The sequence below is a fragment of the Propithecus coquereli genome, unplaced genomic scaffold, assembly GCF_000956105.1.
Source record: "Propithecus coquereli isolate 6110/MARCELLA unplaced genomic scaffold, Pcoq_1.0 Scaffold14, whole genome shotgun sequence".
Classification (NCBI taxonomy): domain Eukaryota; kingdom Metazoa; phylum Chordata; class Mammalia; order Primates; family Indriidae; genus Propithecus; species Propithecus coquereli.
In genome coordinates this window covers 3979673-3985672 of record NW_012138302.1, presented here as the reverse complement: position 1 = coordinate 3985672, position 6000 = coordinate 3979673, and the positions used below count along the sequence as shown (strand labels likewise).

The 6000-nt window shown below is 38.6% G+C and overlaps 1 protein-coding gene across 1 annotated transcript in view; it reads left to right on the top strand.

The window, feature by feature from the left end:
- RAVER2 (ribonucleoprotein, PTB-binding 2) overlaps window positions 1-6000 on the top strand; it is an 83107-nt gene that overhangs the window by 74724 nt on the left and 2383 nt on the right. The window lies entirely within an intron of this gene.

The window sequence follows — 6000 nt, the reverse complement described above, 5'->3', positions numbered from 1 at the left end:
GCACCTGGCCCATAGTGATGTTTTGATACATATAATGTATAGTGATTAGATCAGGGTAACTAGCATATCCATCTCAAACCTTTACCTTGTGTTGGGAATATTCAATATCCTCTTTCTAGCTATTTGAAGCTATATGTTGTTGTTAACTATAGTTATCCTAAAATGGTATGGAACACTGGAACTTATTCTTCCTATCTAGCTGTAATTTTGTATCTTTCAACAAATCTGTCCCTATCCCTACCTTCTAAACCTCTAGTATCCTCTGTTCTACTTTTTACTTCTATGAGATTGACTTTTTTTAGCTTCCACATATGAGTGAGAATATAGAGTGTTTAACTTTCTATTTCTGGCTTATTTCACTTAACATAATGCCCTCTATTTCCATCCATGTTGCCACGAATAACAGGATTTCATTCTGTTGGATAGTGTTCCATTACATATATATACCACATTTTTAAAAATCCATTCATCTGTTGTTGGACATCTCAGTTCCATATCTTGGCTATTGTGAATAGTGCTGCAATAAATATGGGGGTACAGATGTTTCTTCATTATGATTTCCATTTCTTTGGACAAATTCTCATTAGTGGGATCACTGGATCATATTTGTAGTTTTTCAAGGACCCTCCATACCGTTCTGCATAGTGGCTGTACTAGTTTACATTCTCATCAACAGTGTGTAAGAAGAGTCCCCTTTTCTCCACATCCTTGCCAGCATTTGATTTTTTTTTTTGTCTTTTTGATAATAGCCTTCTTGAAAGGAGATGATGCTTCACTGTAGTTTTGATATGCATTTCCCTGATGATTAGTGATGTTGAGCATTTTTTCATATGTTTTTTGGCCATTTGTGTGTCCTCTTTTGAGAACTGTCTGTTCAGATCATTTGCCCATTCTTTGTTTTTTCTGCTGTTGACACAAACATTTGAATTCCTTGTATATTCTGTATATTAATCCCCTATCAAATGAGTAGTTTGCAAATATTTTCTCACATGCTATAGGTTATCTCTTCACTCTGTTGATTGTTTGCTGTGCAGAAGCTTTTTAGTTTGTTATAATCTTATTTGTTTATTTTTGCTTCGGTTGCCTGTGCTTTTGAAGTCTTATTCACAAAATCTTTTCCCAGACCAATGTCCCAAAGTGTTTTTCTTATGTTTTCTTCTAGTAGTTTTATAGTTTTGGGTTACATTTAGGTCTTTGATCCATTTTGTTTTTTTTTTTTTTTTTGCATGGAGTGAGAGGTGGCAGCCTAGTTTAATTCTTCTGCATGTGGATATCCAGTTTTCCCAGCACCACTTATTGAAGAGCCTTTCATTTCCCCCAGTGCATGTTCTTGGCACCTTTGTCAAAAATCAGTTGGTTGTGGATACATGGATTAATTTCTGGGTTCTCTATTCTGTTCCATTGGTCTATGTGTCTGTTTTTACGCTGGTAACATGCTGTTTTGGTTACTACAGCTTTGTAGTATATTTTGAGGTCTGGTAGTATGATACCTCTAGCTTTGTTCTTTTTGCTTAGGATTGCTTTGGCAATTTTGGGTCTTTTGTGGTTCCATACAAATTTTAGGATTTGTTTTATATTTCTGTGAAGAATGTCATTGATATTTTGATAGGGATTGCATTGAATCAGTAGATTGCTTTGGGGGTAGTATTGTCATTTTAACAACATTAATTCTTCCAGTGTATGAGCATGGGATTTCTTTCCATTGTACCCTCTTCAGTTTCTTTATCAGTGTTGTAGTTCCCCTTATAGAGGTCTTTCACCTCTTGGTTAAATTTACTCCTAGGTATTTTATTTTATTTTTGTAGCTATTGTAAATAGCCATCTTGATTTCTTTTTCAGCTAGATAGTTGTTTGTGTATAGAAACACTACTAATTTTGTGTTAATATATTAATTTTGTATCCTGCAACTTTACTGAATTCATTTATCAGTTCTAAAGGTTTTTTGGTAGAGTCTTATGTTTTTCTGTATATAAGATGGTGCTGTCTGCAAACTGGGACAGTCTGACTTCCTCCTTTCCAATTTAGATACCCTTTCTTTCTCTTGCCTAATTGCTCTGGCAAGGACTTTAGGACTATGCTGAATAAGAGTAGTGAGAGTGTAGGATCATTCAGTAAGATGTTAGCTGTGGATCTGTCATATATGGCCTTTATTATGTTGAGGTACTCTTACAGCTAATTTTCCTGCATCTATTGAAATGATCAGATGGTTTTTGTCCTTCATTCTATTGGTGGGATGTATGATATTGATTTGAATATGCTGAACCATCCTTGCATTGCTGGGATAAATCCCACATGATCATGGTGTATTATTTTTTTAATGTGTTGTTGGCTTCAGTGCTACTATTTTGTTGAGGGTGATTGTGTTCATCAGGGATATTGGCCTGTAGTTTTCTGTTTTTGTTGTGTCCTTGTCTGGTTTTGGTTTCAGGGTTATGCTGCCTTTCTAGAATAAGTTAAGAAGAATTCCTTCTGCCTCAACTTTTTGAAATGGTTTGAGAATTGATATTAATTCTTCTTTAAAGTTTGTTAGAATTCAGCGGTGAAGGCTTCCAGTCTTAGACTTTTCTTTGTTGGAAAACTTCTTATTACTGATTCAATCTCATTACTGTTATTTTGTCTGTTCAGGTTTTTTATTTCGTCTCGGTTCACTCTTGGTAGGTTTTATGTGTCCAGAAATTTATCTATCTCCTGTAGGTTTTCGAATCTATTGGCATGTACTCGTTCATAGGAATCTCTAATAATGCTTTGTGTTTCTGTGGTATTGCTTGTGGTATCTCCTTTTTTGTTTCTCGTTTTATTTTTTTGGGTCTTCTCTCTTTTTTTCTTAGTCTAGCTAATAGTTTGTCAATTTGTTTATCTTTTCAAAAAACAGCTTTTTGGTTTAAGTCTCAGTTTCATTTATTTCTGCTCTAATCTTTATTATTTCTTTCCTTTCACTAATTTTGGGTCTGGTTTGTTCTTGCCTTTCTAATTCTTGAGGTGCATTTGGTTATTTGAAATTGTTCTAGTTTTTTGATAAGGCATTTATGCTAAAACTTGTCTCTTAATACTACTTTTGCTGTGTCCTACAGGTTTTGGTATGTTGAGTTTCTGTTTTCATTTAAGGAATTTTTAAATTTGATTCTTAATTTCTTCTTCACCAATTGTTGAGTAACATGTTAAATTCCATCAATTTGTGTAGTTTTGAATGTTCTTGTTATTGATGCCCAGTTTTATTTTATTGTGGTCAGATATGATACTTGATACAACTTCAATTTCTAAAACGTTTTTGAGACTTGTTTTGTGCTTTTTAATATATGGCAGATCCTGGAGAATGTCCCATGTGTTGATGAAAAGAATGTGTATACTGCAGCTGTTGGGGGAAATGTTCTGTAAATTGTCTATTAGGCCCATTTGGTCTATCGTGCAGTTTAAATTGATGTTTCCTTTTTGATTTTCTGTCTAGATGATCTGACCAATGTTGAGAGTGGGGTGTTGAAGTCCCCAAAAGTTACTGTATTGGAGTCTACCTCTACCTTAGGTCTAAAAATGTTTGCTTACTGTATCTGGGTGTTCATATATTTACAGTTGTCATATTCTCTTGCTGAATTCATCTTTTTATGTTTTCCTTTGTCCCTTTTTACATCTTTTAACTTGAAGTTTTGTTTTCTCTGATATAAATATAGCTACTCCTGCTCACTTTTGCATGGAGTATCTTTGTCTATCCCTTCACTTTGTTTTTGTGTGTCTTAACAAGATGTTGTGAGTTTCTTATAGGAAGCTTAGAGTTGCGTCTTGTTTTTTTATCCGTTCAGCCAGTCTGTATCTTTTAAATGGGGAATTTAATCCGTTTACATTCAAGGTTATTATTGACAGATAAGGACATATTCCTGTCATTTTATTGATTGTTTTCTGGTCATTTTTTTCCTATGTTCCTCACTTCCTCTCTCATTGTTTATTTTTGCAGTTGGGTGGTTTTCTGTAGTGGTAAGTTTGATTGCTTTCTCTTTCCCCTTTGCCTACGGCTCTAGCAGTGAGTATTATAGTTTCACATATTTTCGTGATGGTGGTTATTGTCTTTGCACTTCCAGATGTAAGACTCTCTTATTTCTTGTGAGGCTGGTCTAGTAGTGATGAATTCCGTTAGCTTTTGCTTGTCTGTGAAAGATTTTATTTCTCTTTTCATTTCTAAAGGACACATTTGCTGGGTGTAATATTCTTGGCTGACAATTTTTTTTTTCTTTGAATACTTTGAGTATGTCATCCCATTCTTTACTGACTTATAAGATCTCTGCTGAGAAATCCACTCTACATCTAATGAAGATTCCCTTATATGTGACTTGGTGCTTTTCTCTTGCTGCTTTTAAAATTCTTTGTCTTTCACTTTTAACAATTTAACTATAATGTGCCTTGGAGAGGACCTGTTTGGGTTGAGTCTATTTGGGGTTCTTTGAGCTCCCTGGACCTTGATGTCCATTTCTATCCCAAGACTTGGGAAGTTTTCTGCTATGATTTCATTAAATATGTTTTCCTGACATTTTCCCTTCTCCTCTGGAATGTCTGTAATACAAATACTTGTTTGCTTATTGGTGGCTCTCAGTTGTGTTTTTAATTTCATTCATTGAATGCTTCAGCTCTAAGATTTGTTTGGTTCTTGTTTCTCATTCAAATCATGAATTGTTTTCCTCATTTTGTTGAATTATCTGTATGCTGTTGTATTTCAGAGTTTCCTTAAGATTATTTTGAATTCTTTTTCTTGCATTTCCATATATTTCCTTGTCATTATGGTCTGTTACTGGGGAATTATTGTTTTCCTTTGAAGGGGACATGTTTCCTGGCTTTTTCATAGTTGTGTCCTTACACCGATTTCTATGCACCTGGTAGAAAAGTCTCCTATTACTAGTTTTATGGAGTATGTTTAGGAGGGAGACTTATTTGTATGAATAGGTCTTGGGTTGTCAGAGGTACATTGGCCTTGGTTCTAGTAGATGCAGTAGTGAGTCTTTTGTGTTGTTTCTTCAGCTACAATCCACATTTGTGGCATTTGCAAGTTTTTTAGTGGCCTGGGCTGAGAGCGTGGGGATGGTGGGGTGGCTTTGCCAGGGCTCAGTTTGCCAGGCTGTTTCTAAGGGCAGGTGTGCATGCATGCATACAGTCGGTGCCAACTTAGGGTCTGGCTCTCTGGGGCCACAGAGAGTTGTTACTCTGGTTGGGAGCATGGGCACACAAGTTGTGTCGCTGACCTGGGGGCATGTCTGCTAGGGGGGAAGGTTCTCAGGCCCAGGATGTAGCTGCTCAGTTGGCCTGAGGGCGTGTTTGCTAGGGGTGGCCCAAAGGGCTGTTTCTTAAGCCCAGGATGTGGGCGCTTGGCTGGCCTGGGGGTGTGCTTACCAGGAGTGGCCTGCAAGACTTTGTCAGGACCTCACTGGAGGAGCAGGACCATTGGGCAGGCCAGGGGCATGTCTATAGGGGCTGTTTCTCAGGTCCTGAGCATGGACACATGGCCAGTCTGCAGGCGGCAGGGGGGATACGGGGAGTGCATATCCATTGTTATGAGATTCAGGGGCCTCTGCTACTCAGGGGAAGGTGTGCAGCAGTTTGACGAACCCTCAAAGGCAGGTTCCCCTGGATGGGACTGGCGGACTGTTCCTCTGGCTGGAAGTGCAGCAGCGGGGGTTGGTTTTCCTGCTGTGCAGGATCAGTCACAGCTGATCCTGGATCCAAGCTCCACACAGCGGAGTTGGGCATTCAGCCACCCACGTGGACCTCGCATGATGAAGATGGAGCTCCAGTGTTGAAAAGTGCAGTGTCTACTGGCTCCCAGAGGAGGGCTCACTCCGAGGTGGCTCTGGTCTCACGATGGCACAGTGCCACAGCAGCTTGGCTCACAGAGGGTGGTGGGGGTGAGGAGTGCGTGCCTTGTGCTCCTAACCAGGGCAGTGCAGCTGCAGGAACTGCTGGCAGCTCTCCAAGCTGGGCTCGGGGCTTGTGAAGACTGTGGGACCCTCCTGCAGTAAGGAC